Raw genomic sequence first — 16821 nt, forward strand, 5'->3', positions numbered from 1 at the left:
TGTCCTATTTTATAACCATCATATCGGGCATTTGAGAGTTTGACTTTAGGTAAGGTTTTAGGAAATGTATTGATACGGATGTCAAAAATTACTCAAACTCGAACACGCATTTTGAAATGAAGAGTTGGTCTCCGCGGTTATGTTTTAACGCATTTTGATCATGTGAGATACTTTCAAGCCAGTGCGAATAAACAACCACAGAAGCGAAAGGACGCATACAGGAAGGGCGTTGTCCATTCTCTGTACGTTCAGCACGGCGGTGCTTTGGGCTACTTGGTTCAACTGCCACAAAGTAGTTAAACTTTTTTGCGTTCAATGCAGGCAGTGCCCCCCAAAAAAGACTTGCAACCAAAAACGTCGCGTAGTTCGTGAACGTACTTAAGGCAAACTATTATGGAACGAGAACAGTCATATGTGCGTGGGTGGCGGGTTTGTCACCTGATTTATACCAGCGCTTGTTGATGGTACTACAACTGGTATAGTCCATGTTAGTCATACATTAAAATTGCATGCACCCACACATTTCAACAGTTTAGCACGCATGCGAATCATTACAACAATGTCTAGGGTGGTAAAGAGCCTGTTGTCTTTCTAGTCTATGTTCTATGCAAGCCTGCGCTCTTATTTCTCAACTGTGTCGGTCGTCTTCAGAGCACCGAGTTGGATAGCGCCGTCGAAAGCGTCACACAAGACCTCTTGCCCGAGTCGCGGGCGCTGCGCACGGATCATAAAGACGGTGGTTCGTGGGGTGACAATGTCAGCAGGGCCTCGTGTTGAATGTGGCGGCACATGTTGCTCGAAAAGAAGCAGCAGATAAGCGGATTGGCGACGCTGTTCAGTGGTGCCAGGCTCTGAATGAACGTTGCGACGGCGATGGCCGCCTGAGTCTTCGGAGTCACGCCGTACACTTGGAGCAAGTCGTAGATAAAGTACGGGCTCCAACAGAAGACGAACGCTGCGTGCGGAACGAAGAAAGAAGCTCAGGAAGACACTCAACATAAAATGACAAGAAAGTCGAACTGTGAGGGGTTGTATCTCAAAGAATACTCGAAGCGCATACCTTTTGACTTCAATGCGGTATAAAGGCGTTTATAAACTCACAGGGAACCCCATGCCTTCGCATGAGAGCCTAGCCACGCATACGCACTACAACGTTTCAGCGCGTGGTGCTATTCCCTCTCCACGTAAAGAGAAAAGGCACTGGCTATGTGAGGTTGCTCTTCTCTCTCTCTTTGTAAAGAGAAGGTGCTGCGCCGCGCCAGAAAGCCACAACCTAACACGCTGCAACACGTACTTGTGGTCAGGCCTTAACAGGACTCCAAGGCAAAAACCCTCTTCTTTTGCTACATTCTACGTACTGGCTCCGATAAATCCCCTCTGAAAGATTTCACCAGCTAATTTGGTTCTGCGCTTTCATACGATCAGAGGCATTGCATCTGCAATTTACCTGGTTTGGCAATGCATCTTTTATCAGCCTATTTTTGATCAAGTGACGACGTCATCTTACCACGTCATCACGCGGCGTTTAAACGTCACGATGCTAGCACACTTGTGCGATTTGTGATGGTACGATGACCTCACATGGTGACGCCATCAAGCGCTGATAATTGTTAGGATCCCTCTTGTTGGCACCGCTGACGCCAAAGGTCAACATTTTAACTTAATGATGCACTCAAGGTTTTCGATCGAATAATAGAATTGGGAATTCATAAGTTTGAGACTATGCTGAACTAGTATTGTATAGTTTTCACGCCCTCTCTAGAAAATAAAAACTTGTGTTAATCGACATATGCGCTACGATGATGTTACTTAGTTGAACGAGTATGTTAATGTCAACTAGCACATATAATTTTCGCCCATCACAGGCTGTGTTACAACATTTGAAAATTGTGCTGAATGATGCAAAACCAATATCTATCTGTTCATTGGTGTCTCTAAGATTTATCTTGTAACCACGTGTTTTATTATAAACATCACGGACTTCTTTATGGAGTTATACGGAAAGCTTATTATGTGGAAAGAAAAAAAACATGAACAGGAACGGTACCTTTGATAAGCCCATTGGCTTGTATATGCTATTGTGTCGTTCTTCACGATGTTGCAAAACGTGAGCTTGCAAAATCTGCGTTTTTAATTGCGGTGGCCAGATTTCCCGGAATAATCCTCATTTTCAGTCAGCAACGTGCCTCTAATGATTTCTTCATTTTCTTTCTTGGGAACTTTTTTCCGTCAATTGAGTGTAGCAGTGTTTACATGACCTAAACAATTCGCAAAAGGGAAGTGACATATGTAGCATTTCCGCCTTATAGAGACTCACCCGATGAGTTAGCGTACATGTTCTTGCTGTTTTTGCGGTGGTGTGTTTCGCCCGGTGAAATTCGCCAATGTAAACATTACTGAAAGCGTGTGAGGTGTAGCCGTGCTCACAATACTGTTCTTTATTACGCAGTTGCTCTTTAGTCTAACATTGTGATATGCACGTAGCCGTCGCATTGTAATTACACTTTGAAAGCGTGGTTATTCTGGTATATATTTGCTTTGCAGCTGTAGTTAGCTTTAAAACATCAGCCTGAAAAAAAATTTCGGCTGTCCGGTGTTAGGTAAGGTCAGTTCAATAAAAATGTGCTCCACCTAATGTATTATAGAAAACTGGGATTTTGAGATTAGCCTGGGCTCAATATATTTATCAATGAATGTCTTTGTTTCAAATAATGAATGGCCGATAAAACGTGCTGTTGACTGAAAGTATTCCACACTAATATTGGAATTATTATGCCTTGGTATCTGAACTCACATTCTCTTACCTTCCATATAATTGAGCAAGCGTCATGAATAGGCTCTATTGTACCACCACCTTTGTAGTGACAAAGCACAGCTGAAGCGTGAAAAACTGCTTTAAGTAATGCTTGTTTTTATGTGTGACATTTTTTTGCATTACTGATGAAATTAGGAGGTTAAAAATTATCCCATGTTCAATTTCTACCGCCATTACCTGATTACGTAAAACACAGGCACGTGAAAGACACAGCCTATAAGCTTGGGAGTTTTAGATCTCATCATAGCACCCTTGTGACACTTTATGTCATTCTCGCTACGCTCTAAAGTGCATTCACTCTAAAGTTCGTTTCGTAAATTTAAACAGAACTTCTGCACAGTATGAATGTGCTTGTAAATGAGTTTGTTGAGTTGAAGGTGTTTCATTTATTTGAGCTACTTATCGAATATCCGCATCGCCAATACTACATCGAGAATTGGCCATTCCACCGCCAAACGACAATGGAACTACGAGAGCAATCCTTTACATATGAAACATCTCACCTAAAGCTATGATCAGAGTCATCTTGACTGTCTTGACCTTTGCTTTTGGAATCACTCCTCGAGAGCTCGTTCTTCTCGTGTCAATATCCTTCTCATGAGCTCCTGAAAAGTGCGCAGAATATTATGCAGCTTGTATGTGCAGTACCATGACAAGGCCAGCAGAAATGGGCTGATAATTGGCAAATAATGCACGAATTCACTGGAGATGACCCAGGTGAAAAACGTTGCGACAGTGACCCAAATTAAAAAATAATACTCTGGGCAAAACTGTTACTATGGCATGCTTCTTACCGGAGCTAATAAGGAACGTACACAGTAGGGCAGGGCAAATAGAGGAGGCTTTCAAGATGACCAAAGTAGCAGTAAAGATGCATGTGGTTCTACCATGTACTGACTGATTTTTGTAAATGTATTCGAAGTAGATGTATATAAAAGTAGGAAAGAACTGATTCTTGCTGTTGACTTAGCGAAACCTTCCAACTAGATCAAATCTTTATTCGAATATCTCGCAGGAGGCAACCAATAATGACATAACAAGCAATGCTTCTTGCATAGGGCAGTGAGTACTCAACCCAGGAAGCCGGTAGAGAATCTAAGTAGTTAATTTTAATTGTGGAGAGGCATTGCAATCACTTCACTTAGAGACTTCAGTCAATTAAGAAAATAGAGACGTTTAGTCCTATACTAAGGAGTAGATGAGCAAATAAGCACACAATCACCTGTACGCACTTAGAATAAAACTCTGTAGGCTAACTGGAAGAATTTTCAATGCAAGAAAAGTTATGCCAAAATAGCCACCAATAAAATGCAAGTGGCAGTAAGACCAAGAAAAGCAATAAAAACGTCAATTGTGGTCTGTAAATACAGCGTAATATATATGAAGCACACTAAAATGAGTTAGTGTAACAAGAAACATCGTTTTTGTCGGAAAGATTTGAACTACAACAGCCACCAAATTGGTTCCGATCCCATCGACAGAAAAAATACTTTTTTTCTCCGCTTTGATTTAAATGCCAATTTCATTCACGCTAAAATTACTACACTATCTAGAATGAAAATTAACGCCATCAATAGTTTCCGTGCCTTAATTGTCTAGCGTAATCATTTGCTTCTGTCTAACAAAGAAGTGAGCAATTTGAAGCGATTTCTCTTGGTGACACAAAGTATGGTGGAAAAAAATAGACGTACAAGCCCACTAGCTATAGATTTTCGAGAGATTGTTTTGATGTTTTAGTGCAGCTTGAAATAACTCGACAAACAGGTTGATATTTCGTAATTGCCACAAGGATAATTCATGCCACATCTATAGCGTATACTCAGTGAAAAATGGAACCTGCATTTCCAGGTGCCTTTTATACGCGGTCAAAATACCTCGACACACGAGAAAGAGAATATTAATTTATTGCACAATAGCGAACGCATTACAAACGCTGAGTAGAATTTCATAGAAAGAATGACATCCTCCTCTTGCCCAAACTTTTTATAGATCTGTACCTTTTAGTATTTTGCTCCGTTTCCATATGGTGTAGACAATAACGCTGTAGCAGGCAGCGATTAGCAAGGCCGGTATGAAGAAGAGAGAGCCAGCAACCAGGGTCATGTACACTTGCCACTGCCACAACTCGAGCTTCCAGCACTGGAGACGGCCATGCACCGTCGCCTCGCCGTTGAGGAAGATGGAAAGCAGCGATATGGCCACTGACGCAGCCCAGGCTAGAGCTACCAGCTAGCGCGCACGCCTCCCTGCGGGCAAGTTTCATAGCAGTTGATGGTGCTGTATTGTTGAATTACACTGAAAATAATATAGCTGATACATTACAGCTTTCATACTATTGTGCAATCATTATGGGAGTCGCTAAACGAAACACTTCTCGTTCCGATGTCCACCAGGTGGCCTAAACTTCAAAACATGGCGGCCAGCCTATGCCCATAATATCATAATTGGAACTAGTGAGGGATTTACACAGTAACCACGCGATACCTGCCGAAGGTACGTTCGAGTAGCGCAGTCTTCGACTTGCGAGTACTGCCATGCTTTCCCAATAACAGTGCTTTTTTTTGCACCGAAAGCTTGTATGACATCACATGCGCCGTAGTTGTCCGCCAGTGCCGCCTATGTCTGTACTCACTATCGCGCAATATTAGGAAAAACTAAGTAATGTAAAAAAAAACATTTGACACAATGGGATTTGAATGCGGGTCGCCTGCATGCCAGAGGAGTATGCTACTACTGAGCTACGCGCATGCTTGAAATTCCATTGCAAACTCGCCCTAGGCAGACTTCGTGTCAGAATCAAAATCGCATTAGTGCGGGTATTAAATTGTTTTACAACAGTAAAGAAGCAACCAGTCACTACGCAGTGTGAATTGCGTAATTAATGGGTCGTCGGGTGGTCCCACCTTATAAACTTATGCTAGCCGTTGTTTTCTATTGTCATCAGCCACAGCATAAATAATTCTAAAAAAAATTCTCGCAAGTATCTAGCGCGTACCACCTTTCTCCGAAGAATGACAAGGAATGGATAGTCAATGGTTCTCTACTACAAATAAATTATGATGATATAAGTGCAGTGAGTACCTTGCAAGTGTGCTTGTGCCGGCTACCCAAAGAGGGCTTACAAGGGTCAGAACGAGGTGTAAAAATATTAGATAGTGTTTATCTGAAACCTGTCGCCAGTGTAAACGCTAGCGCCGACATTGACAGTGGCTCTAATCGCGGCGTTGCGCCGGAGTAAGACCTGGGGAGACGGAAAGCATGCAGTGATAAACAGGTGTCTCCTGCTGGAACATGGCAATCACCGCTAACGGCAAACAATTTACAGAAGGCTCCACTTGGACACAGCTACCCCTAGCCTGCTTTTCGTTAACCCGCACGCTGCAAATTTTTATTCAACATTGCACCAGAGAAATCTCTCACCAGCACAGCACTACCCTGCGCTACATTGCAGGTCAAGATCCAGTGCATATATATACGGAGTGGCCAGTGCACGGTTGTGTCACGCAAGCAGTCTGTTTTTTAAGACGATAGTTTTTCTTGGGTATCTTTAACGCAAAACCTTTGGTCTGTCTGTCTGTCTGTCTGTCTGTCTGTCTCTCTGTCTGTACATTTGTCTGTTTGTCCACAGTTACCGCAAACCGGGTATTTTAACCAGCACCAGCCGATACCCCGAACGGCCAACCTCATCCGCAGTGACCACCAATGTTGCTCAAAAATCAGCGTTCATACGTGTGCGATTGTCAATTAAAAGCAATTATTGCGCATATCTGAGGCACCATAATAACACGTATATATTCTGTGTGTTCGTCTTTTACTAGAAAAGGCATACATAAGATATACTGAGGAACGTAGCGCTTATCACGCTGCGCTGATCATGCAACGCTTGCACAGAAAGGCGAGTGTTTCCAACGCTTTGCTAAGAAGACACGGTGGTGGCCCCTACCCGTCGCCTTGCGTTCTACCCCTTATCACCTCTGAGACACGCGCGCACGCCCGTCTCAGGACCACGCGCTTCGTTTAAAAAAAAACAGCGAGATGGCGCTCATGTCTCACGTGTGACGTGACTTGATGCGCTCGTTCGCCTCCGCTGCACACTCGAGGCACTAACGCAGCGCCTCCGAAATACCATTCACTGATTTCTTGCGAAAAACATCTGTCACAAACGAACGCTCCGAAAAAGCGCGCGCCGCTGAATTATAGCGACAGTAACGATACTAAGCGCCGAGAGGATCCTCAAGGTCAACGATAAAGAAAAAAAAACAAGCATCCAAAGGCTCCCCGGGCGCGCCGTCCCTTCTCCCCTAGGAAGCGTAGTTCACCGTCTTACCTCCTCACATCGGCGGCCGAGCAAGCCCTGGAATGTTCTCGAAGGAAAGGGGCGTGGTGATGCAGAGTTGCGTCATGTGTGCAGACGGCCCTCGAAACGTCTCGCGATTTTCCCAGCCTTCGCTGCGCATCGCACCGACGGAAACGATGAGAATTTTCTGAAAACTAGCGCGAAGGGTATTAAACCAAGCAGCAGAGATGGGAGATCAGGAGAAGAAGGAATTTTGCGCCAGTGTGCGTAGGGTGTTCAGCCTTGTCGGCGAAGCTTTTTATCTTCAGTGACAAAGGAGAAGAAAGTTTGCGTCCATGTGCGTAGGCGAAAGTTTTGCGCAAGTGTGCGTAGGGTCATTCCGCCGTATGGTATTGGCGAAGGTTTTGTCTTTAGCAACAAAGCAGGTAATGAAGAGGATTTCCACCTGAGGGGTGAAGACTTGTTGTACAAGCAGAAGAGTGGGAGACTACCGCCAGAGAGCGAAGACGCGTCCTGCAATCGCAACGCGTGGGAAGCCGACGTGTTACCGGCGAATTTGGTGCTTGGAGAGCGGCCAATTGAAGAAGCGAGGTTTCCTGGAAGAGAAACTTCGGGGGCAGCGGCACGACAACAGCGCTGGACTTTGAGTGAGTGATTCTCGGAGGAGTATCATTCAGTCTTTTGTTCCAAGGACTTTGGACTGAATGAGTTTTCGAACTTTTTATTCTTTAGGTGTCTTGGTTTTTCGATGCATGCGATTGCATTGTAGTGCGTATTGTTGTTTGTGTCCGTTGTTTCGAGTGTGACTGATTGTACTGTGTGGTACGTTGTTAGATTGGTGACAAATCGTTCTAAATTACTGTCGAGTGTGCATAATTGTGTATAGTATGAATCTGCCATAATTGAGAATTTATTTTGTTTTGTTTATCAACTTTCGGCTCTGACTTGTTCCTTGGACCACATCCTGCGTGCGCTGGCGCGCCAAATAGGACCACTTCTAAATTGTCTGCGCTTTCCTAGTGCAGTTCGGGAGGCCGATACTTCGGCCCTTGGAATTAACCCGGCGATCGCCTCCCTAATTAGCGGGACCTGTGACAATATCAAATTATTTATTCACTCTTTCCACACGCAAGACTATTGCCTTTCGACGACATTTGCAGAATACATGCAGATAAGGGGCCTTTTTTTCTATCAAGAAACTCTTGAGCAGAAGCTGCAAGACGAGAGAGATGGGAGCATAAGAGAGGATAGAACGAGAGGGCAAGGAACGTGCATGCGCATTGGAAGTGTAAACGCCACTTAGAAAGATGCCTAAAAAGAGGAGAGGGGGAGCAACCGTTGTATATAATAGAGCAAGAGGGCCGTGCATGCGCCATAAGGATGGTCACGTCACACACCAAGTTAAGCTCGACCATAAAAAGCTTCGCATCTAACAAGTTATTGTGTAAAACTATATCAATTGAGTCTCGTTGCTGTAAATGAAAGGTATACAGGTGCTGGGTACGAGTAAAACAGCGGACGTAAAGAATTTTTCTGCGACAATATATTCTTTTACAAAATTACCTAAATTACACTACGAAGATCATGTGAGAAGCCATGGAAACAAGTAGCCTTGTTCAGCGGGCCCTGGCTATCGTAGAGAATGTCATAGGTGTCCCAAAATAGAGACCATCCACGTTTTCTTTCCACAAAATAAAAACAGCATTATTATCATCAAAACTAACGCTAGCGACGAAAAAAATGATCACAACAAGGTTGAGTATGGCATATCAGTAAAAAACGAGAGTTGCCCAAAAAAGAATGGTGTAATGTGCATCAGTTCGAAGAACACATCGTTTCTTTCTTTTTCTCGTTCCCAGACATGCATATTATTTTACGATTGTCAACTACTGATAGGCTATTTACAGCTTCCGGAGAAATTCATAGGCCTAGTGATGGCGTCATACCGGTCGATACTCAGTGCCACCAGCACGTATGTGGAAGAGTACGTAACCAGGACCTGTGTGAGGTAAAGAAACGTTAGAGAGATTTTTGTCAGAGATTTAACCTAACATAGTGTATGCCATCACCACCGAAACATATATATATATATATTAATGAGATATAACAGACAGTAATGCCAAGGAATGTACAGGGGAAGTTATTAGAACCAATGGAATGTAAATAAGAAGAAAGAAAAGTGGATGAAAAAATTACCAGCTGTGAGCAGGAATCGAACCTACGACCTTCGATTAACGCGTTCGATGCTCTAACCACTGAGCTATCACAGCGGCCGTCCCTCCATCCACTTTCTGGGGTTTATATGTGAATTTAGAAGTAGGAGTGACAGTCAGCGCCTTTTAGAAGCCAACGAACGAGTGTGAAAACACTCTTATTCGCATGTTTGGCGTCACGTAGCACGTGAACTTATTATGAGCGGGCAGCTGATTAATTGTCCCTCTTATACAACCTAAACACACCAAGTCTGCCAGTACGAGACCCTCGTTCAATGAAAATAAGGGAGAGAAGTGTGAGAATATTGTGTTAAAACACGGAAATACGAGCCCTTAGGTATACACTTCTCTCCCTTATTTTCATTGAACGAGGGTCTCGTACTGGCAGACTTGGTGTGTTTAGATTGTATAAGAGGGACAATTAATCAGCTGCCCGCTCATAATAAGTTCACGTGCTACGTGATGCCAAACATGCGAATAAGAGTGTTTTCACACTCGTTCGTTGGCTTATAAATGACGCTGACTGTCACTCCTACTTCTAAATTCACATATAAACCCCAGAAAGTGGATGGAGGGACGGCCGCTGTGGTAGCTCAGTGGTTAGAGCATCGAACGCGTTATTCGAAGGTCGTAGGTTCGATTCCTGCTCACAGCTGGTAATTTTTTCATCCACTTGTCTTTCTTCTTATTTACATTCCATTGGTTCTAATAACTTCCCCTGTACATTCCTTGGCATTACTGTCTGTTATATCTCATTAATATTGTGTTAAAACACGGAAATACGAGCCCTTAGGTATACACTTCTCTCCCTTATTTTCAATGAACGAGGGTCTCGTACTGGCAGACTTGGTGTGTTTAGATTGTATAAGAGGGACAATTAATCAGCTGCCCGCTCATAATAAGTTCACGTGCTACGTGATGCCAAACATGCGAATAAGAGTGTTTTCACACTCGTTCGTTGGCTTATAGATGGCGCTGACTGTCACTCCTACTTCTAAATTCACATATAAACCCCAGAAAGTGGATGGAGGGACGGCCGCTGTGATAGCTCAGTGGTTAGAGCATCGAACGCGTTATTCGAAGGTCGTAGGTTCGATTCCTGCTCACAGCTGGTAATTTTTTCATCCACTTTTCTTTCTTCTCATTTACATTCCATTGGTTCTAATAACTTCCCCTGTACATTCCTTGGCATTACTGTCTGTTATATCTCATTAATATTGTGTTAAAACACGGAAATACGAGCCCTTAGGTATACACTTCTCTCCCTTATTTTCATTGAACGAGGGTCTCGTACTGGCAGACTTGGTGTGTTTAGGTTGTATAAGAGGGACAATTAATCAGCTGCCCGCTCATAATAAGTTCACGTGCTACGTGACGCCAAACATCCGAATAAGAGTGTTTTCACCCTCGTTCGTTGGCTTATAGATGGCGCTGACTGTCACTCCTACTTCTAAATTCACATATAAACCCCAGAAAATGGATGGAGGGACGGCCGCTGTGATAGCTCAGTGGTTAGAGCATCGAACGCGTTATTCGAAGGTCGTAGGTTCGATTCCTGCTCACAGCTGGTAATTTCTTCATCCACTTTTCTTTCTTCTTATTTACATTCCATTGGTTCTAATAACTTCCCCTGTACATTCCTTGGCATTACTGTCTGTTATATCTCATTATTATTGTGTTAAAACACGGAAATACGAGCCTTTAGGTATACACTTCTCTCCCTTATTTTCATTGAACGAGGGTCTCGTACTGGCAGGCTTGGTGTGTTTAGGTTGTATAAGAGGGACAATTAATCAGCTGCCCGCTCATAATAAGTTCACGTGCTACGTGACGCCAAACATGCGAATAAGAGTGTTTTCACACTCGTTCGTTGGCTTATAGATGGCGCTGACTGTCACTCCTACTTCTAAATTCACATATAAACCCCAGAAAGTGGATGGAGGGACGGCCGCTGTGATAGCTCAGTGGTTAGAGCATCGAACGCGTTATTCGAAGGTCGTAGGTTCGATTCCTGCTCACAGCTGGTAATTTTTTCATCCACTTTTCTTTCTTCTTATTTACATTCCATTGGTTCTAATAACTTCCCCTGTACATTCCTTGGCATTACTGTCTGTTATATCTCATTATTATTGTGTTAAAACACGGAAATACGAGCCCTTAGGTATACACTTCTCTCCCTTATTTTCAATGAACGAGGGTCTCGTACTGGCAGACTTGGTGTGTTTAGATTGTATAAGAGGGACAATTAATCAGCTGCCCGCTCATAATAAGTTCACGTGCTACGTGATGCCAAACATGCGAATAAGAGTGTTTTCACACTCGTTCGTTGGCTTATAGATGGCGCTGACTGTCACTCCTACTTCTAAATTCACATATAAACCCCAGAAAGTGGATGGAGGGACGGCCGCTGTGATAGCTCAGTGGTTAGAGCATCGAACGCGTTATTCGAAGGTCGTAGGTTCGATTCCTGCTCACAGCTGGTAATTTTTTCATCCACTTTTCTTTCTTCTTATTTACATTCCATTGGTTCTAATAACTTCCCCTGTACATTCCTTGGCATTACTGTCTGTTATATCTCATTAATATTGTGTTGAAACACGGAAATACGAGCCCTTAGGTATACACTTACACTTCTCTCCCTTATTTTAATTGAACGAGGGTCTCGTACTGGCAGACTTGGTGTGTTTAGGTTGTATAAGAGGGACAATTATTCAGCTGCTCGCTCATAATAAGTTCACGTGCTACGTGATGCCAAACATGCGAATAAGAGTGTTTTCACACTCGTTCGTTGGCCTATAGATGGCGCTGACTGTCACTCCTACTTCTAAATTCACATATAAACCCCAGAAAGTGGATGGAGGGACGGCCGCTGTGATAGCTCAGTGGTTAGAGCATCGAACGCGTTATTCGAAGGTCGTAGGTTCGATTCCTGCTCACAGCTGGTAATTTTTTCATCCACTTTTCTTTCTTCTCATTTACATTCCATTGGTTCTAATAACTTCCCCTGTACATTCCTTGGCATTACTGTCTGTTATATCTCATTAATATTGTGTTAAAACACGGAAATACAAGCCCTTAGGTATACACTTCTCTCCCTTATTTTCATTGAACGAGGGTCTCGTACTGGCAGACTTGGTGTGTTTAGGTTGTATAAGAGGGACAATTAATCAGCTGCCCGCTCATAATAAGTTCACGTGCTACGTGACGCCAAACATCCGAATAAGAGTGTTTTCACCCTCGTTCGTTGGCTTATAGATGGCGCTGACTGTCACTCCTACTTCTAAATTCACATATAAACCCCAGAAAATGGATGGAGGGACGGCCGCTGTGATAGCTCAGTGGTTAGAGCATCGAACGCGTTATTCGAAGGTCGTAGGTTCGATTCCTGCTCACAGCTGGTAATTTCTTCATCCACTTTTCTTTCTTTTTATTTACATTCCATTGGTTCTAATAACTTCCCCTGTACATTCCTTGGCATTACTGTCTGTTATATCTCATTATTATTGTGTTAAAACACGGAAATACGAGCCCTTAGGTATACACTTCTCTCCCTTATTTTCATTGAACGAGGGTCTCGTACTGGCAGGCTTGGTGTGTTTAGGTTGTATAAGAGGGACAATTAATCAGCTGCCCGCTCATAATAAGTTCACGTGCTACGTGACGCCAAACATGCGAATAAGAGTGTTTTCACACTCGTTCGTTGGCTTATAGATGGCGCTGACTGTCACTCCTACTTCTAAATTCACATATAAACCCCAGAAAGTGGATGGAGGGACGGCCGCTGTGATAGCTCAGTGGTTAGAGCATCGAACGCGTTATTCGAAGGTCGTAGGTTCGATTCCTGCTCACAGCTGGTAATTTTTTCATCCACTTTTCTTTCTTCTTATTTACATTCCATTGGTTCTAATAACTTCCCCTGTACATTCCTTGGCATTACTGTCTGTTATATCTCATTAATATTGTGTTAAAACACGGAAATACGAGCCCTTATGTATACACTTCTCTCCCTTATTTTCATTGAACGAGGGTCTCGTACTGGCAGACTTGGTGTGTTTAGGTTGTATAAGAGGGACAATTAATCAGCAGCCCGCTCATAATAAGTTCACGTGCTACGTGACGCCAAACATCCGAATAATAGTGTTTTCACACTCGTTCGTTGGCCTATAGATGGCGCTGACTGTCACTCCTACTTCTAAATTCACATATAAACCCCAGAATGTGGATGGAGGGACGGCCGCTATGATAGCTCAGTGGTTAGAGCATCGAACGCGTTATTCGAAGGTCGTAGGTTCGATTCCTGCTCACAGCTGGTAATTTTTTCATCCACTTTTCTTTCTTCTTATTTACATTCCATTGGTTCTAATAACTTCCCCTGTACATTCCTTGGCGTTACTGTCTGTTATATCTCATTATTATTGTGTTAAAACACGGAAATACGAGCCCTTAGGTATACACTTCTCTCCCTTATTTTCATTGAACGAGGGTCTCGTACTGGCAGACTTGGTGTGTTTAGGTTGCATAAGAGGGACAATTAATCAGCTGCCCGCTCATAATAAGTTCACGTGCTACGTGACGCCAAACATGCGAATAAGAGTGTTTTCACACTCATTCGTTGGCTTATAGATGGCGCTGACTGTCACTCCTACTTCTAAATTCACATATAAACCCCAGAAAGTAGATGGAGGGACGGCCGCTGTGATAGCTCAGTGGTTAGAGCATCGAACGCGTTATTCGAAGGTCGTAGGTTCGATTCCTGCTCACAGCTGGTAATTTTTTCATCCACTTTTCTTTCTTCTTATTTACATTCCATTGGTTCTAATAACTTCCCCTGTACATTCCCTGGCATTACTGTCTGTTATATCTCATTAATATTGTGTTAAAACACGGAAATACGAGCCCTTATGTATACACTTCTCTCCCTTATTTTCATTGAACGAGGGTCTCGTACTGGCAGACTTGGTGTGTTTAGGTTGTATAAGAGGGACAATTAATCAGTGGCCCGCTCATAATAAGTTCACGTGCTACGTGACGCCAAACATGCGAATAGGAGTGTTTTCACACTCGTTCGTTGGCTTATAGATGGCGCTGACTGTCACTCCTACTTCTAAATTCACATATAAACCCCAGAAAGTGGATGGAGGGACGGCCGCTGTGATAGCTCAGTGGTTAGAGCATCGAACGCGTTATTCGAAGGTCGTAGGTTCGATTCCTGCTCACAGCTGGTAATTTTTTCATCCACTTTTCTTTCTTCTTATTTACGTTCCATTGCTTCTAATAACTTCCGCTGTACATTCCTTGGCATTACTGTCTGTTATATCTCATTAATATTGTGTTAAAACACGGAAATACGAGCCCTTAGGTATACACTTCTCTCCCTTATATATATATATATATATATATATATATATATATATATATATATATATATATATATATATATATATATATACGTGATTTAACAGACACTAATGGAAAGGAAACTATAGGGTAGTTATTAGACCGAATTGTATTGCAATTATGAAAAAAAAATTGTGGGTCAAAGGATAGCTTGCCGTAGGCTGCAGCCGAACCTGCAACCTTCGAATAAAGCGTTCGCTGCTCTACCATCAAGTAACCACGGCGGCCATCCACTCAGCCACTTACTGGGTATATATTTGAATTGAAACGTGTGAGTTTCAGTCAGAGGCACCAGTAGCCATGGCGGTGAGTGTGGCGCACATTTTATGAGCTTGTTTTGCGTCACGTAGCACGTGAACCTATTACGAGCTGGCAGCTGACCACTAGTCTCTCGTATAGAACCTAAGGGCACCATGTCATATATATATATGTGACGCTATGAATAATGGGAGATGTGGCCTGGGTTATACGCCATGGTTTTTTCTATTCTCACTTCTTCTTCCTCAGCTTCTACTTTAACTCCTAACCATCGCTATCTTCTTACGTTACAGGATTCCTGCTCCCCCCGGAAGAAGTCGTGTCAGACACTTAACAAAACAACAAAAACGGGTGTTAAAGCGAGCAAAAAGTGTCAAAATACACCATAGTTCCATTTCAGAAGGGAGTACCTTAACTCGCACAAAAAATCTACAGCAGAGGGAAGCAGTCTGGCCACATCTAAGAGAACTCGGGTGGACGAGACTGGCTGTTGCGTCCTAGATGGCATAAGCACACCCTGGAGATCTGCACTGGTGATGACATCGGTTGAGTTCTTGTGAGTAACGAACAAGGTTGGGTGTCCTTGAAGCATTTGAAGTTCGGATGTTGAAGTCGTCGAGTTGTGTGTTGTGGCGGGAACAGACGGTGTACTTCCAGTTTTCGTGTGCGATGGTCGCAGCTGATGAAATCGGAATGATGTCTTGGTCTCTGCGTTGTATAGATAATGCCTTCTCGTCTCTGTCGTCGTTTTCTGTGGTTTCGGAGCTTTAATCGTAGGCGCAGTATTGATCTCTTGCGCCAAATGCGTTTCTGGCACCGATTCCTTATGCGAAGATGCCTCACGTCTTGAATTTGGTTTAATATGCTTACTTTGCGTCGTCGTCCTTGTCGCTGTATCTGTTGGAGTGTCTGTGATTCTTGGACTTGCTTTTGCTGGCGTTGCTGATGTTGCTGTGGAACGCATTGCGGTGGGATCCCTTCTTGAACATCGCACTGCTTTCTTGACAACTTGATGTGGTACCCAGTCGGCAGCTGGTAGTCTGTGGGCTGTTGTCATGCAGTTTGGGCAATGAAGATAATGCTTCAGAGTTGGTAGAAAGTTCTTCATAAGCTTCTTCTACCCTGTTCACTATGAGAGGCTCTTGCACATTGCAACGTGTGACGTTCGATGCGCCTGAGCCTTCGGTGTTGCTTCGACTGTCGAGTGTGTATGCACCGAATGGTCATGCATGAACCCGTGCGGAAGAAGCATGGCTCGACAGGGTATTTTCTCGGTGCGTCAGCTCGTCTATCATGAACACGGCGTCCTCATGAGGCAAACAGTGAGCGTCAGGAGCACTTGAAGAGCCGCGTGATTGAAACACGGGTGGTGGACTACGTACGCGAGACAAAGAATCAAGTGCATTAGGTGGGTAAGCAACGTCTCGTGTCGTGTTCTCGAGCAACGACTTTGAAAACACCGGCTTTCGCGAAGAAAAACCTGGTGGAAAGCCATGTTCCTTAAGAAATGAGCGTGGACTGTGACGGCAGAATGCGGTTGTCTGTAAATGGTTGGTTGTAAGCAAGTCTTCGTTGTAGTCGTCGTTGTATACCTTAAACCAAACGATCATTTCTTGTTTGATCTTCTGCCATGACTCGCCGTTTTGAAATATGTGGGTGAGGTAGAATTTGAAGGCCTCACCGGAGACGTTGCCGGTAAAGTTGGCGACCATCTCCCGTTCCGACCATTATGCAGCGGTTGCGTGGAGTTCGAACAGGTCGAACCAGTCCTGTGCAGATCCATCGTCCACTGCTCCGGTGTACTTGGGGATGGGAAGGTCGGTTGATGGTTCTGCCATGAT

General features: G+C 43.7%; 1 pseudogene; it reads right to left on the reverse strand.

Moving 5' to 3' along the window:
• Positions 1-725: 725 nt before the first annotated feature.
• Positions 726-16821, reverse strand: part of LOC119186402 (cardioacceleratory peptide receptor-like) — a 63104-nt pseudogene continuing 47008 nt past the window's right edge.

The sequence above is a fragment of the Rhipicephalus microplus genome, chromosome 7, assembly GCF_043290135.1.
Source record: "Rhipicephalus microplus isolate Deutch F79 chromosome 7, USDA_Rmic, whole genome shotgun sequence".
Classification (NCBI taxonomy): domain Eukaryota; kingdom Metazoa; phylum Arthropoda; class Arachnida; order Ixodida; family Ixodidae; genus Rhipicephalus; species Rhipicephalus microplus.